The sequence below is a fragment of the Tiliqua scincoides genome, chromosome 4 (genome assembly GCF_035046505.1).
Source record: "Tiliqua scincoides isolate rTilSci1 chromosome 4, rTilSci1.hap2, whole genome shotgun sequence".
Classification (NCBI taxonomy): Eukaryota; Metazoa; Chordata; class Lepidosauria; order Squamata; family Scincidae; genus Tiliqua; species Tiliqua scincoides.
This window is the reverse complement of record NC_089824.1, coordinates 113,609,302-113,627,310: the sequence shown is the minus strand read 5'-3', so window position 1 is coordinate 113,627,310 and position 18,009 is coordinate 113,609,302. Positions and strand designations below refer to the sequence as shown.

General features: G+C 51.8%; 1 pseudogene; it reads left to right on the top strand.

Moving 5' to 3' along the window:
- The first annotated feature begins 14,542 nt into the window (after window positions 1–14,542).
- Window positions 14,543–14,664, top strand: LOC136649931 (5S ribosomal RNA; annotated as a pseudogene).
- The last annotated feature ends 3,345 nt before the right edge of the window (window positions 14,665–18,009 follow it).

Here is an 18,009-nt window from a genome sequence, read left to right as displayed (position 1 = left end):
CACAGACTGCCTTATCTGCAGTTATGTGCCTACCCAGTTAGGTGCAAATGCCCAGGTGTCAGCCGCTGGGACCCTGCAGAAGCCTCTCTGAGGCTCCTGACGGGGGCGGAAACTGTGCTTCCAACCAGGTTGCGCGAGGTCTCTGTGAGCCTCTGTGAGGGGGGGATGGATTTCTGCCCGGGGGGGCAGCGATAGCCTGCAGGGGGGGGTACCATCACAGAGCTTTGCACCGGGCGCAGGGCTGCAGAGGTCTGTGGCTGCTCCTGCTCCTCCAACTTGTTGGGGAGGGACTGTTCTGTGACAGGTCTGCAGGGGGGGAGGGCTGGCTGGTTGACTGGCTAATAATCCTGCAAACGAGCAACAGCACTGGTTTCATAAGAACATAAGAACATAAGAACAGCCCCACTGGATCAGGCCATAGGCCCATCTAGTCCAGCTTCCTGTATCTCACAGCGGCCCACCAAATGCCCCAGGGAGCACACCAGATAACAAGAGACCTCGTCCTGGTGCCCTCCCTTGCATCTGGCATTCTGACATAGCCCATTTCTAAAATCAGGAGGTTGCGCATACACATCATGGCTTGTACCCCATAATGGATTTTTCCTCCAGAAACTTGTCCAATCCCCTTTTAAAGGTGTCTAGGCTAGACGCCAGCACCACATCCTGTGGCAAGGAGTTCCACAGACCGACCACACACTGAGTAAAGAAATATTTTCTTTTGTCTGTCCTAACCCGCCCAACACTCAATTTTAGTGGATGTCCCCTGGTTCTGGTATTATGTGAGAGTGTAAAGAGCATCTCCCTATCCACTCTGTCCATCCCCTGCATAATTTTGTATGTCTCAATCATGTCCCCCCTCAGGCGTCTCTTTTCTAGGCTGAAGAGGCCCAAACGCTACGGCTCATAAGGAAAGTGCCCCAGCCCCATAATCATCTTAGTCACTCTCTTTTGCACCTTTTCCATTTCCACTATGTCTTTTTTGAGATGTGGCAACCAGAACTGGACACAATACTCCAGGTGTGGCCTTACCATCGATTTGTACAACGGCATTATTATATTAGCCGTTTTGTTCTCAATACCCTTCCTAATGATCCCAAGCATAGAACTGGCCTTCTTCACTGCACTTTCATCAGACTGCAGGAGGAAAGGGAGGAAAGTGCAACAGGAAGAGGCTTTTGCCGGGTTGTAAGTTGAAAGTTACATTATTAAGACTACCTCTTAGGGGAGCACTGCTCTAAAAGTGTACAAGTCTTGCTCATAAAAGGCAAAATGGTTCACAAGGGCAGTGCTGGCAGGCCAGGGAGCGAGCAAGCAAGCAGGGGGTAGGATTTTTTTTTTAATACAGTATTTTTTATCTGCGAATAACTAAAACTGTGGAAACCAAGTCCATGGATGGGAGGGGGCTGCTACTGTATAAAAATTTAGCAGTTCTTCTAGTTTCTTGCTTTTTCACTCTTGCTGCTTGCATGCAAGGACATACAACCTCAGCTTGGGAAGGAAGTAATGTATCTGCCTACTAAACTAACAGTTGATTCAGAGAAGGTTGTCTTCATAATCCATAAATAAGCATTTCATCCTCTCTCCAGCCCAGATGTAGCTCTCAGCCTGAGAAAAATGCTGATGGGGGAGGGAATGGGAAGAAAAAAGAAATTTCACAGGAAACAACAAGCAGAAAGCACATGGGTTTTGCCAAGTGCAAGGCAAGTTGTGCATCTTGTTCTCGAAGCCACAGCAGCTGCAGATGCACATGCCTGATCTCCTCTGATCTCAGAACCTAAGCAGGGTTAGTACTTGGATGGGAGACCGCTTGGGAATAACGGGTGCTGTAGGCTTATACCATAGTCTTTCGAGACTGAAGGTTGCCAACCAATATTATCTGAGTGTGATTGTGCTTCTTCATTGTGCTTCTTCTCTCTCATAGTAGATCTAGGCACAGCTCACTTCAGATTAAGAGACTATTTTCTTCCAGAAAGAGAAACATGGTTGACGCACACAATGTCTTTTTGTTCCAGCCTCAAAAGCTGCCACTATTATCCCAGTCAGGGATAAAAAGTAACTGGAAATCTTGCTGTTCACAGCTTGTTGTCATTTTGGTTGATTCTAACAAACATTCTACCTGATGATGGTTTTTAGATACAGTTCAAATTATAACTCTCCAAAATGACTTTCAAAGATTAAAAGGAAGGCACAGGGAGATCTCTTCACCTGCTACAGGTTCTATCTTCAACTGATGGTAATCCATTACACAACCTTTTCTGTGGTGGTGCTCAGCTTTTCAAATTCCCTACCAATGGTCCAGGGCCTAGGAGAGGGGGGTAATTTGTACCCAGGTCCAGGGTCAAAAAGGGGGCCCAGGAGCCAAAGGAGGAAATTTCCCAGGGCCCAGAAATTTCCTGTGATCTTACATTTTCCTATCTACTCAGACTTGTTGCCCACACAGGATGCTGGGAACACTACCACGAGAGTGCAGCTGCAGCTACTTTGCCTACTGGCAAGCCATATGTTAGGCCAGGGGTGTCCAAAGTTTTTGGCAGGAGGGCCACATCATCTCTCTGACACTATCGGGGTATCATTTGTTATTTTAATATCCAAACACTATCATTTATTATTTTAATATCATTTGTTGTAGATCATTGGTTTTCAACTGCTGTGCTGCGAATGGGCCTCAGGTGTGCTGTGGAGCCAGAGGAGACAGGCAGCAGCTGTGCAGGATAGTAGCCACTTTAAGCCTCGCATGGTCATGTGCTTCTGCTGGAGGCCTGCTGCTTTGAAGAAGCGGGGCAGAAGGCTAACCCCCTCCAACGGGCTTCAGATGGGGAAGGTGGATCATAACACCCAAGTTCCTCCTCCCTTCCTCTGTTCTCCACATGGCTCTCTGTGACTGACCACAACCCTGTTTTTTCAAGAGCAACATCCCTGGGCTCATTAGGGAGCCCTTTCCCCTTTCGATCCCCCAGCCAGCCGCTAAAGGACAGCCGTCCCTAGCCTGTGCCCCCTGTCCCACCTTCCCAGTCTTCAGCTCTGTGTCTGCAGCTCTCCCTAAGTTGCTGTCACCTGGATCCAGCCCAGGTGGCTGGGAACTTCCCAGGAGTAGGGGTCTCCTCGGGGGTAGAGACCTCCTCGCGAGTAAAACCTGAGTGCGCGCAGGACTGGGGTCCAGCACCGAGCACCTACCCAGGAGAGGGAATGAGGGCCCGCTGGGAACACCTGGCAGGCACGTGGGCTGGAAGGGTGGGGCCAGCCCAAGAGGGAAAAGGCCTCATAAGGAGCCTGGAAGGGAAGGAGAGAGGTGGCTCCTCTCCAGAGGGGAGCAAGGCCCATGGACAACTAGAGGACAAACAGACTCCCAGTCTAGGGGCAAGGCTGGAGACCCCCAGAGGCAGGGGACGGGGGTCCACCCTGACCAGAGGAAGTTGGAGGGAAAGACTCCCTGGCCCAGGGCCCTCTTGGACCCCGCAAGCGACCTCTGGAGAAACAGAACCGTGGAAAGGGGGGATTGAAGCGGACCACAATCAGTGGGGAACAGCTGGCTGGGGAACCAGCCCAGAGCCAGCAGGGGCCCTCCCAAGGTCAGACAACCTGACCCAGGCCAGCAGGGGGGTATTCCCCAAGAGCCCAGACCTAGGCCCACAGGAACCAGAACTGAAGGCTTGTACGGAGAACCTCCAGGGACGGGAGGGGCCTGTTCCAGGGACCATTCAGCGCCGACGGCACCAGTCGGCATAATGCATGTAAGGCTGTGAAGGAACAGCCCTAATGAATGTAAAGCGACTGACCCTATTAAACCGGCTGTACCAAACATCTGCACCTGCCTCCCGTCTGTTAGCGCGCCGCCGACTGTCGTCCAAGGACCGGGTAAGCCCCTCGCGCTCACCTACCTCCCCAGGGAAGGGTCCACCGCCCGCCATGGACGTGACAATGGTGGAGAATGCGGGCACCGCCCCTGCAGGCCCTGGGGAGCCCGAAGGGGCGGGACCACCGGAGTGGATGCGTTGGTGGATGGTGCAACAGCAGAACCTGGCAGAGGGACAGCAGCGGCTGCTGGCCGCTCTAGCTGACCAACAACAGGCCCTGCTGCAAAGACTGGCAACCCCAGCAACCCCGGCGATGCCGACCGTCCCCGCTGGAGGGCCTGAACGTACCCCTCCCATCCGCCTAATGAAGATAGGGCCTGAGGATGACCCCGAGGCCTATTTAAATACGTTTGAGCGGATCGCGGCAGCGGCGGCCTGGCCCCCCTCGCAATGGGCGGCCATCTTGACTCCTTGCCTTACAGGGGTCGCCCAGGAGGCCGTGGATACCCTCACTCCCGAGGAGGCCTCCACCTATGCCACCGTCAAAGCCACTATCCTCGGGACCCTGAACATCTCCGAGGAGACGTATCGACGACGGCTACGCGAAGTCGACCTGCCTCGAGGGGGCAGTGTCCGTTTGGCGGGAAATCGCATCCGGAGCAACGGCTTGCGATGGCTCAAGCCAGCTGTACGGTCGGCACAAGAGGTAGCGGAGCTCGTGATGATCGAGCATTTCCTATCGATCCTACCGCAAGCCGCCCGGAACTGGGTACTTTGCAACCAGCCCGCCACCTTAGAAAAAGCCATCACGTTGATGGAAACTTACGACGCTGCGACCAGTACCAGCTTCTCCAGCGGAGTACAAGGCTTACAGCCCAGAACTAGCCCAAGGCCCTGCAGCGGGAGAGCAACCGTCTCAGCATCTGTGGTCCGAGGCGGACACCGCGAAGAGCAACGGACACGCCATCTCGGGGTGCCGCCACCCCTTCCGCCCGCACGAGTTCCGCATGCTGGGCCTCGACTGGAACGAGGGTCCGAAGGCGCAGCGCCCCGTGCACACCCCCAGGCCAGCCCAGTCATCTGTTTTACCTGCGGACAGCCGGGTCACATAAGGCGGGACTGCCCAGTGATGGACTGCTCGCACGCCGACACCTGGGCCGCTGCCCAGGTAAGGGGGACCCGAGAGGACTCACGCCCACTGGTGAAGGCATGGGTGGACGGGCAACCCGTGTGGGCTTTGGTAGACTCGGGTTGCACCCGAACCCTAGTCCAGCAAGCCCAGGGCCCCCCCTTGGGGGACACCCTGATGGTCCGGTGCATACACGGAGATGTCCGACCCTATAGCCTTAGGTGGGCGGAGATCAGGGTCGGGGGAAAGTGCCAGTCCCTGCCAGTCGGGGTCGTGCCTCAGCTCAATTATGGGGCAGTAATAGGACGCGACTGGCCTCGCTACCAGTCATTGTTACCACACGGCGAAGACCAGGAAGGGGCACTAGGGGAGGAAGTACGGGACGGCGCGGCCGGGACCATGGGGGACCCTTTGCACCCCAGCAGGGACTTACGGGAACTACAAAGGGAGGACCCCACGCTAGGGCCGGCACTAGCCCAGGCAGCTAACCCTCCCCCGGGAGAGGGGGGCATCAAATTCGTTTTCAAAGGGGATATTCTTTATAGGGTGGGTCGTGACCCCCAGTCCAACCGGGAGGTGGACCAATTGGTAGTGCCACAGTCCCTGCGGGCCTATGCCCTCCGAATAGCGCATAGCATCCCCACCGCCGGTCATCTGGCAGCAGGAAACACTCTGCAACGGTTGACACAGCGGTTCTACTGGCCGGGCATCCACGGTCAGGTACAAAGGTACTGTGCTAGTTGTCCGGAATGTCAGCGCGTACAACCACGTGGACCACCCGGGGGGGGTTTGATCCCCTTGCCCGTGGTAGGGGTCCCCTTTGAGCGGGTAGGGATCGACCTGGTGGGACCACTCCCAGCTGCCAAAGGCGGCTTTACACACATTCTCGTTATCGTAGACTATGCCACCCGGTATCCGGAAGCCGTTCCATTACGGAAGACGGGGGCTCCAACCGTGGCCCGAGAGCTCTTACGAGTCTTCTCGCGGGTGGGGTTCCCAGAGGAAGTGATAACAGACCAGGGTACCAATTTTATGAGCAGGGTATTCAAGGAACTCTGGGACCTCCTCCGAGTAAGGCCATTGAGGACCTCAGTGTACCACCCCCAGACGAACGGGCTGGTGGAGCGGTTTAACAGCACCTTAAAGGGGATGCTACGCAGGTTCGTCCATGAGCAGCCTGGCAGTTGGGCACAGTTGTTAGACCCCTTGTTATTCGCGGTCCGGGAGGTACCACAGGCTTCCACCGGGTTCTCCCCGTTCGAATTATTGTTTGGGCGTAAGCCCAAAGGCGTGCTGGACTTAGTCCGAGAGGACTGGGAGCAACCCCGAGGTCAACCCAAGTCCTACATCCAGTATGTGGCAGAGCTGAGGGAACGGCTGGCCCGTCTGGCTGACTGGGCAGGGCTGCATATGAGAGAGGCCCAGCTAGTCCAAAAGGGCCAATACGACCGCCGGGTCAGGCCCCGGGTCTTTCATCCTGGGGATCGGGTGCTGCTACTGTTGCCCACCACAGACTCCAAACTGTTGGCTCAGTGGCAAGGACCATATGAAGTGGTACGCCAGGTGGGCCCGGTTGATTACGAACTGCGTCGGCCAGATCACCACCCAGATTTACAGGTCTATCATGTAAACTTATTGAAGGCCTGGCGGGAGCAGGATTGCCTCCTCGGCGAGGGGGAAGAGTTTGGACCCTCTGGAGCAGAGGCCGGAAGCGTCCACCCCGTGAAGCTGGGAGGAGATCTGACCACCAGCCAAATCAACCAGGTAAGGGACATCGAGACCCGATTTCGGGACGTGTTCTCGACCACCCCGGGGCATACCCACCTGGCATCCCATCATATCGCTACTGAGGAAGGGCGGGTGGTCAGGGCACCCTCCCGGCGGTGGCCTAAACATCTGGAGGAGACCCTCCGCCATGAAGTAGAGGCGATGAGGCTCCTGGGGGTGATAGAACCCTCACGGAGCCCCTGGCGCAGCCACCCGGTCATGGTGCCCAAGCCAGACGGTTCAACTCGGGTCTGTATTGACTTCAGGCAGGTTAACGAGGTGTCGAGGTTCGACGCCTACCCCATGCCCGCCGTCCCAGGGATGTTAGAGCGGTTAGGGGGTGCCCGGTATCTTTCCACACTAGACCTGACCAAGGGATACTGGCAAATTCCCCTGACTCCGTCCTCTCGGGAAAAGACGGCATTTGCCGCCCCCCAAGGGCTGTTTCAGTTTACACGCATGCCCTTTGGGCTGCATGGGGCAGCGGCCACGTTCCAGCGGCTGATGGACCAGGTGCTGCGAGAACACCATGCCTACGCGGCAGCGTACATTGATGACATCATCATCTTCAGCCCGAGCTGGGAACAGCACCTGCGAGACCTTGAAGCCGTATTGGAAGCGCTAAGACAAGCGGGGCTGACGGCGAACCCCGCTAAATGCGCCATCGGACTGAACCAGACCCAATACTTGGGACATGTGGTAGGGGGGGGCCAAGTACGGCCCGTGATGGACAAAGTGTATGCGCTGCGGGGCCAGGCAAGGCCCCGAAATCGCCGGGAAGTCCAGCGATTCCTCGGGTTATCGGGGTATTACCGGACTTTCATCCCCCATTACGCCTCGAAGGCTGCCCCCCTCACGGACCTGTTGAGAGGGAAGCCCGGAAGGCGGATAGAATGGACTGAGTCCTGCGAAAAGGCCTTCCAGGACATCAAGGCGGCATTATGTTCCGAACCGGTGCTGCAGGCACCTGACTTCGGCCGCCCCTTCATAGTGCAAACGGACGCCTCAGGCGTTGGGCTGGGGGCTGTGCTGGCCCAAGGGGATCCCCCTTACGATCGTCCAGTAATGTACCTAAGCCGAAAACTCACTCCCGCTGAACGCTGCTACTCAGTCATTGAGAGAGAGGCCCTGGCCATCAAGTGGGCCCTCCAGTCCCTCCGGTATTACCTTTTGGGTGCCCCCTTCACCCTGGTCACAGACCATGCCCCGCTGGTCTGGCTGCACAGGATGAAGGACACCAACCCCCGTTTGACACGGTGGTACATGTCCCTGCAACCATACGCCTTCGAAGTGCAGTATCGAAAGGGAAGGGCGCACGCTAACGCTGACTTTCTCTCCCGACAGGACACCCGGAACCCGTGGCCAGTTGACTCTGTGGCCCCGGTCTTGGCGGGGGGGGGTGTCACCTGGATCCAGCCCAGGTGGCTGGGAACTTCCCAGGAGTGGGGGTCTCCTCTGGGGTAGAGACCTCCTCGCGAGTAAAACCAGAGTGTGCGCAGGACTGGGGTCCAGCCCCGAGCACTTACCCAGGAGAGGGAATGAGGGCCCACTGGGAACACCTGGCAGGCACGTGGGCTGGAAGGGTGGGGCCAGCCCAAGAGGGAAAAGGCCTCATAAGGAGCCTGGAAGGGAAGGAGAGAGGTGGCTCCTCTCCAGAGGAGAGCAAGGCCCATGGACAACTAGAGGGAAAACAGCCTCCCAGTCTAGGGGCAAGGCTGGAGACCCCCAGAGGCAGGGGACGGGGGTCCACCCTGACCAGAGGAAGTTGGAGGGAAAGCCTCCCTGGCCCAGGGCCCGCTTGGACTCCGCGAGCGACCTCTGGAGAAACAGGACCGTGGAAAGGGGGGGTTGAAGCGGACCACAATCAGTGGGGAACAGGGGGCTGGGGAACCAGCCCAGAGCCAGCAGGGGCCCTCCCAAGGTCAGACAACCTGACCCAGGCCAGCAGGGGGGTATTCCCCAAGAGCCCAGACCTAGGCCCACAGGAACCAGAACTGAAGGCTTGTACGGAGAACCTCCAGGGACGGGAGGGGCCTGTTCCAGGGACCATTCAGCGCCGACGGCACCAGTCGGCATAATGCATGTAAGGCTGTGAAGGAACAGCCCTAATGAATGTAAAGCGACTGACCCTATTAAACCGGCTGTACCAAACATCTGCACCTGCCTCCCGTCTGTTAGCGCGCCGCCGACTGTCGTCCAAGGACCGGGTAAGCCCCTCGCGCTCACCTACCTCCCCAGGGAAGGGTCCACCGCCCGCCATGGACGTGACAGTTGCCCACCTCTGGGAGCTGCTGCCAATGAAAGTCTGTCAGCCCTGCAGCATCCACTCCCAAGCCCTTCCCTTGCAGATTCAACAGCGCGGGGACCAGGATGGCTGTGGGAAGAGCCAGAAGTTCTGTCTGCTAGTGAGGGGCAGCTGTGGCTGCTGCAACAGAAAGGCCAGGGCTTGCTTCCCAGCCGGTGCCCATTTCCAGCCCGGGGGGGGGGCGGGGGGGAGGCGCCACTCTGCTGCAACACACTGACTGGGTAGCTGGAGAAGCTCAGGAGCTCTGGGTGGGAACTGCTCTGTGGGTGAGAGTGAGCATGCCAGCCAGGTAAGGAGCAAGCAGGAGTCCTCCAGGGGCCACCTACTGAAGAACTGGCTGGTTGGAAAAGGGTCCTTGAGAGTCCCATCTCCTTGTCAACTTTTGTCTGCCCCAAAAGTGACCCTCCTTGCATTACCTCCACTGACAGCACTTTTTGACTTGTATATTGGCACATCTCTCTCCCCCATGACTAAGGCAGGGGTGTCCAAAGTTTTTGGCAGGAGGGCCACATCATCTCAGCTGGGGGGGGAATCAATTTACATTTAAAATTTGAATAAATTTACATAGGTTTACATAAATGAATATATTAAAGATGAACTTATATGAATGAATGAATGTCTTGCAGTAGCTATAAAAGCTATAGCTAAAAGCTATAGTTATAAAAGCTATAAAAGGCTTTGCACAAAGCAAGGCTGGTCTTTCCTTTTCTGCTGCTACTGCATCACAGACATGAAACAGCAAGCAGTGGAGGGAGCCCACATCCCACAGCTCACGCAAGAAGTCAAACAGTCGCCCTCACACTGAAAGCAGTTGCTTTGTTCTAGTGGGGGCACCAGCAAGTCTCCAGAGGGCCAGCGGCTCATTGGAGACTGGGGGCTCCCTGAGGGCCACATTGGGCCCCAGGGCTGGTGTTTGGGCACCCTTGGTCCCAGGTAACTTTATGAGAAAAGATCTATTCAAGTATGGAGAAGTATGATTTCAGCACGTGACATCTTTAATTGTCATGTAATGATTTAATTAATTAATTGTACTTATTAATTCTTATGTGGTAATTTACTGTAATTAAAAAAAAACTGGTGGTGTGCCTTAACAATTTTAGCATCTTGTCAGTGTGCCATGAGCTGAAAAAGATTGAAAATCTCTGTTGTAGATTTTTGTGTGTTGTGAGCCACCAGGATTGTGAGTCACCTGCTCATGAGAACAAGCTGGAACTACTACCAGTATGCTGCCTGAAGTGACTGCTTCAGTTTGCCTTATGGATGAGCAAACTACACCTTTTTTCTCTTCTTGGGAGTGAGTGAATGGGAGCTGGCAGATTTTGGAAGAGACAGAAAGAGTTCAGGTTTGATCTGGCAGAGGCTGGAATGGATGCCAAGAGACAGAGTGGACAGCAAGCAGTTGCAGATATGCTTCAAAGACTTGAGAGCTGCCTGCTCCAGCCAGTGCTCAAATCTGTGTATTTTTGAAAGACAGCTGTTTAGGCTCCATTCCTCTTCCAAAAGAAGCCCAGACCAAGTTGTGCTGCAGCTCCTGGAACTTCTCACCACTCAGAGAAATCTGGGGAACAAACAAAGAGTTTGCTCTGAAAACTGACATTATTCAAAACTGCAGATGGGTTCCCTTTGGGGTAGCAGGAAACTTGGAAATGGGAGGCATTCCCTTCCTGCTCTCTCCAGAGTCAAATTTGAAGATGCTAATCAGAGCCAGTATTTGACTATTGCTTTGCTTATGACATCCTGTAAATGTTTTCTTTCTATGACAAAAGGCAACCGGTGTTTGACAAACTATTTCCACTCATGAGAGAGCAACAGTTTGGAGTAGGAACCGGTTTTTCATAACAAACATGCAGGAGGGCTAGGGGGAGATTTATTTAGGTGTGGGCAGGCATGTGGACATCCTTTTCCTATCTGGCCTGACTAATCTGAGAAACACCTTAAAATGTCAGTTTTCCAGGACAAGCTGAGGGCAAGTGAGGGCACATCTTTAATGGATCAAGTTGCGAAAAGAGAGGGCAGTTTGAGGAAATATGTTGTGCTTGCATGATTTTGCTTCCTCATAACCATCAGACAGATTTAAATTAAACCCATTTTAACAGTGTCTTTAAGGGCACATCCCTAACCAACTTTCCAGCACTGACATAGCTGGAAAGCTAGCATAGCATAGCATAGCACTCCCTACTGCGCTGCATCCTGCAGTCAAGGGGATCTCTTCAATCAACCTTGGAGCTGATTGCAGCTAGGTAAGTGCTGGAAAATTGGTTAGGATTGCAGCCTGGGGGCCCAATCCTATCCAATTTTGCAGTGCTGGTGTAGTTGTGCAGTGGGGTGTGCGCTGTATCCTGTGGTGGAGATGCAGTCACTGGGACCTTCTCAAGGTATAGGAACATGTGTCGTGTTGTGGCTACACCGGAGTTGGAAAGTTGGTTAGGATTGGGCTCTAAGTAATTTAACAAATTAATTAAATTTGTAATTTAATTTGTATTTGTAAACAAATACCATATTTTTCGCTCCATAAGACGCACCTGACCATAAGACGCACCTAGTTTTTAGAGGAGAAAAACAAGGAAAAAAATATTCTGAACCAAATAGTGTAATAAAATATTTAATAAACTATAACAGAATAACATTTGAACCATGTAAAGTGAACAGCAGTCAACAGTGGCATTAAGAACCATTATCACTGTCATTAACAAATGGAGAGACTTAAAGGTTTGAGCACTCTAGTTTTCTGGAAACACCAAGAACTCATCATCGCTAGAGTCAGAATTTATGAAGCTCACAAAAGCAGGTGCACACAAATAGGGGATCACATTATCTTTCTGCTACAATGATGTTCTGCCAAATTCCAATCCACTGGGCCTCGTGCCTGCTTAAGGCTGATCAGTCCCCCTTGTGCAACTCACCAGTGCAGCAAGCAAAAATGAGTCCAGTTCCAGTCCACAGATGCCAAGTAAATCAGTCCCATCATTCAGAGTTACCAAATCAGAGTCCAGAGCCAATAAGCCAAATTACAGTCCAAGGTCAGGTTCCAGGTAGATCAGTTAAATCCATCAGGGTATCCAAGTCCAGTCACAATCCACAGTTAGATTCCAAATTCAATAAACCCAGCCAGCCAGCCAGCCAGCCAGCCAGCCAGCTCCCCTACCTCCGACCTGCACTCCTTCAAAACCCACAAACCCTTTCTGCCTCTGGTACTCCTTATATCCCTGAGGGCCCTATTGCCTTCCAGTGGCTGCAGCTGTGCAGCACACTCTGCTGGATGCCCAGGCCTTACCCTTAAAGGGGCCACTGCTGACACCACATCTACCTCCTCACCAGATCTTCCTGGATTCCAATACAAGGGGGGGGGAGCAGATCTCTATACAGACCAGTGCAAAAACAGGGGAAAGGTGTGGGGGAGGTAAGATCTTTGTATAGGCATCACAGCAAGACCAGTGCAAAACCCCTTGCGCACAGAACCAACAGATGGAAGTGGGGGGGGGGGCGCAGATCTCCATACATACCAGTGCAAAAGCAGGGGAAAAGCATTGGGCAGGTAAGATCACTGTATAGACATCACAGCAAGACCATTGCAAAACCCCTTGCACACAGAACCAACAGATGGAAGTGGGGGGGGCGCAGATCTCCATACATAGCAGTGCAAAAGCAGGGGAAAAGTGTGGGGCAGGTAAGATATCTGTATAGGCATCACAGCAAGACCAGTGCAAAACCCCTTGCACACAGAACCAACAGATGGAAGTGGGGGGGGGGTGCAGATCTCCATACATACCAGTGCAAAAGCAGGGGAAAGGTAAGTCAGCCCCAGTAGAGCCAATGGGGCTCACTCCCAGGGATGAGTGGACGGGAGAAAAGCCTGCCAGCGCCTCCTCTCCCAGGGAGGAGCCCGTCTCAGTCCCTGGGCTCCCTGGACTGGCTCCCTAGGCTGGCTCCCTGGGCTCACAAGCCTGCTAGGGGCTCACTCCTAGGGATGCGTGGACAGGAGAGAAGCCTGTCTCATTGACTCATTTCGCCTGGAGATGGACTGGTAGCTCGAGGATCGACATAATGAGCACCCCTGCTCTAGGGGCTTGCTCAGCAAGACTGCCATCCCACCCACGCTTTCCTGGGAGTGAGCCCCAGTGACTCTGAGACTTACTTCTGAGTAGACATGTGGGCTTTCTCAGCGAGCCTGCCATCCCCCCCCTTTCCTGGGAGTGAGTCCCAGTGACTCTGAGACTTACTTCTGAGTAGACACCTGGGCTTTCGCAGCGAGCCTGCCATCCCACCCACCCACCCCCGCTTTCCTGGGAGTGAGCCCCAGTGAGTCTGAGACTTACTTCTGAGTAGACACCTGGGCTTGCCAAGCGAGCCTGCCACCCCACCCCCGCTTTCCTGGGAGTGAGCCCCAGTGACTCTGAGACTTACTTCTGAGTAGACACGCGGGCTTGCTCAGCAAGACTGCCACCCCACCCACGCTTTCCTGGGAAGCGGAGCCGAGCAGAGCGGGCAGGGGGTGGGGCCAGGGGCGGAGTTTTTTTTTCAGTATTCGCTCCATAAGACGCACACACTTTTCCCCCCACTTTTGGGGGGGGAAGTGCATCTTATAGAGCGAAAAATATGGTAATTAAATTAAATTACAATCAGATTGAATTAGGCTTCCTATTTTGAAATTCTTTCATTTGCTTGAAAACTAGGTATCTAGAACCTTCTGTAATCAAAGTAGTAAACTGGTAGTATTTGGAGCAATGAATGTTGCTCCAGTTGGAGAGAAACTAGTTGCCCATATTGTTTGGCTAGTACAATTAGAGTAGTTAGAGATTTCTCACCAATGTGGTTGTCCACCAATCCTATCCAATTTTCCAACACCGGTGCAACTACAATGCAGCCCTGAGGTAAGGGAACAAATGTTCCCATACCTTAAGGTAGCCTTTTTCAACCACTGTGCCATGGAACACTGGTGTGCCGTGAATAGTATGCAGGTGTGCCACATGAGTTTGGGGGAGGGCCACTTATTAGTAGGGCCACTAGGGGATGTGAGTGCCCATCAACAGCATGGTGTGCCTTGTCAATTATGAAAAAACTGATGGTGTGCCTTGGCAATTTTAATACCTTTTCAGTGTGCCATTAGATCAGGGGTGCCCAAACCCTGGCCCTGGGGCCACATGTGGCCCTCGAGGTTTCTCAATGCGGCCCTCAGGGAGCCCCCAGTCTCCAATGAGCCTCTGGCCCTCCGGAGATTTGTTGGAGCCCGCACTGGCCCGACGCAACTGCTCTCAGCATGATGGCCAACTGTTCAACCTCTTGTGTGAGCTGTGGGATGAGGGCTCCCTCCAGTGCTTGCAGTTTCATGTCTGTGATGCAGCAGAGGCAGCAAAGGCCAGCCTTACTTTGTGCAAGGGCTTTTATATGCCTTGAGCTATTGCAAGACCTTCATTCATTCTTATAAGTTCATCTTTAATATAGTCATTCATGTAAACTTATGCAAATTTATTCAAATTTTAAATGTGAATTAATTCTTTTTTTCCCCTGGCCCCCGACACAGTGTCAGAGAGATGATGTGGCCCTCCAGCCAAAAACACAACTGTTACCCTGCATATGCCCGATCTCGTCTGATCTTGGAAGCTAAGCAGGGTCAGGCCTGGTTAGTACTTGGATGGGAGACCGCCTGGGAATACTGGGTGCTGTAGGCTTATACCATAGTCTTTCGAGACTGAAGGTTGCCAACCAACCTGCATTAGATGACAAAGGTTGAAAATCACTGCCATCACCTTTGGGATTGCCTCCCACCACAGGATGCAGTGCATGCCCCTTCGGCATGGCTGCACCGACACTGGAAAATTGGATAGGTTTGGGCCATTAAGCAATTTTCTCAGGCACTCTCCTCCTTGCATTCTGTCCTCTTCCTTTTCCAAAACAGGGAGGTCCAGAGGTTGACACATCATCAGGTAGGAATGGGCAGCATTTGCCAGTCTGCTTTACTTGCCAGTGCTTTTGAGCTGGACAAGTATTGTATTTTGAGTACAACAATCATAATTTGAACACTGGAAAAGCTTAGGCCATTAGAGGGCAAAGAGTCTCCAGCCCAAACTTTAAATCCCTAGTTCCTTTTCCTTCCTTGGTTAATTAAAAAGATAAAAGGAATCCAGCAGTAAGAGGCAAAAAATAATCAGAGTGCCCCACTTCACTTCCACGTGTGGGAAATTTATCATTCTCTTTTTGTGCAAAACATTTGTGCAAATTTTGTTCCCATTTTCTCAGCTAGATGAGGCCTGGGAGAGACTGTTGAACTCAGTTTTTTTATTCATCAGGTGAATCAAGTAGTACCTATGCATCAAAAATATTATTTGCTTTAAGGTTTTCTTTAAGGTTTCTTTTCTTCTCTCTTCACTAGAAATCTCCACTGGTAATTTCATTTCTGTCATCCCCTTTCTTTTGTATGTGTTTCTCCACCTGCATGGCTCAGGAATCTAGTCCGTTTCGGGGGCAAATGCTGGCACAATTTGTTTGCTGTTGAATTGTTTGCACAATTCTTGTCTGTGCTGCTATAAAGCTGAAGCCTCCTGGCTGAACAAACTAGTTCTCGTGTTGTACTTTTTAAAATCTACCTTCCTGTCTCTGAAGAAACTTTCCCCCCTCCTCTTTCTACGAGGGTCGCCCAGAAAGTAATGCACCACATTTTTTTTCTTCAACAATTATTTATTGAACACAATGAAACTTACACACAAGAAAGAATGATGTTTCTTCTACACTCCCTATTTTTCCATGTAATCTCCGTCCAGTTCTATGGCCTTCCTCCAGCGAGACACAAGGGCATGTATGCCCTGTCGGTACCACTCCTTGTTCTGGTCACGAAGCCATTTCTGCACTGTGCGAATCACCTCTTCACCATCCTCAAAATGTCTTCCGCGAATGGCATCCTTTAATGGCCCAAACAAGTGGAAGTCTGAGGGAGCTAGGTCAGGGCTGTAGGGTGGATGGGGTAACACAGTCCAACCCTGTTTAGTGATGTGTTCCGAAGTCCTCAAACTTGTGTGAGGCCGAGCATTATTATGTTGAATCAAACATTCACCTGGGTTGTTACGGCGCTGAAGTCGCTGGAAGCGCTTCTTGAGTTTGGTTAATGTCTTCACATAAGCTTCAGAATTAATGGTGCTGCCTCTTGGCATCACATCAATGAGGATGACGCCCTCACAGTCCCAAAACACAGTGATCATGACCTTACTGGCGGAAGCAGTTACTTTGAATTTTTTCTTCTGTGGAGATTGAGGATGACGCCATTCCATCGACTGTCGTTTTGTTTCGGGCTCAAAATGGTGAACCCAGGTTTCATCACCTGTCACAATCCTGGACAAGAACGCTTCCCCCTCATCTTCAAAATGTTTCAGCAACTCAGAAGAAATGTTTTTTCTGAGAGATTTGTGGTCCACTGTAAGACAGCGCGGAACCCATTGTGCACACACTTTTGAGTAATCAAGAGCACGGATGATTGCATCCACACTTCCTTTGCTGATTGACAGCTTCAGCGCCAACTGCCTAGTCGTTATGCGTTGGTCCTCGCGAATGAGCACATCAGCAAGCTGCATCTTGTCAGGTGTGACAGCCGTGGATGGCCGCCCCGAATGCTGCAAATCTTGGAGCTCTGCCGAACCACCTTCTAATGGCCTCACCCTCTGTGCCCAGTGACTAACCGTACTTCTGTCGACTGCAGATTCTCAATAAACTGTACACAAACGTTTGTGAATGTTCCCAACAGTTTCTTTCTCCGCAGTGAGAAATTCAATGACGACATGCTGCTTGTAACGTACATCACTTACAGATTCCATTTTGAAACACTGCTGCAGCTACGCTATCTGTCTGAAGAAACCAAAAATTTGTGTGCGCACTCCTGAAAATTCAAATAATGTATATCTAAAGTTTTGCATTCGTACCCTTACTGTAGGCTGAGAAAAAAAATGTGGTGCATTACTTTCTGGGCTACCCTCGTATAAGTTTCTCCACTTACACTCGCCCCACCTGAGACATATTTTGGAAAATATTTGTGTGAACGCAAGATGTTTCTCCATGCGCACCTCAGCTCTGTTTGCTTCTCCTTTCCAGTTCGCATACAGCTCATTTCCCTGAATCCCCTCCTTCCAGAATGTGTATCCCTGACTCTTTTCCATCCTGTCCCCCTAACCCGCTCTCTTGAGCCTTTTGGCTCCTGGTTAACCAGGTTTTATTTTAGCTACATTGCAATATTTATTGTTCTTGTCTTATCATTTTTATCTTGGCAGCAGGTGCAGTCTGGTGGTTGAGCAGAATGCTGCTGGACGAATGCTAAGCAGGTTTTGGTTGAATTTTGGATAGGATAAGGCTGTCATGAGACAACAGAGCCAGGACACCCAGATGCCAGATGGGATGACCACACCGTGAAGGATTCCATCTGGAAGAGAAGGGTTCTATGAGTTGCCCATAGAACCGTTATGTAACAAACTCATTTCTACTGCTGTGTAGAAAGGTACTTCAGCATCTCTGAAGCTGTGTCAGCTGCCTTGGGCATTTGCTTTGGCAAGGGAAAGGCAGGATATAAATCTCTCAAATAAATGAATAAATTTCCCCTTTTTGGTTTTATAACCAATTCCCATCCTCCTTTATTCATTTATTCTGAACTCCTCCGGTATTGAGATGATGTCTTTTTACTATCTTGTTTCAATTTTTGGTGAATGTGTGGTGCCTATCACCTCTAGGTCCTGGGAAAATAGGCATATATTATTATTATTATTGTTATTGTTATCCAAATGTCATGAAAAACAGCTGTAAACTGGTGTTGAGCCTGAGACCTAAGTATCAACTAGTATCAACTATGATGTTCCTAAAAGCACCATTTTTTGCAGATCTGAGGGTGTTATTTCAGCAAGCTGTAGTTGTTTAAAGTAGTTCCCAAAACTTTTTGAGATTGTTCCAAGTGCCCCAATGACAATAGGGACCACTTTGGAATGTTTTGTCCATAGTTGCGTGATTTCAATGGCTCTTTTTCATCAACTTTGGCATCTCTA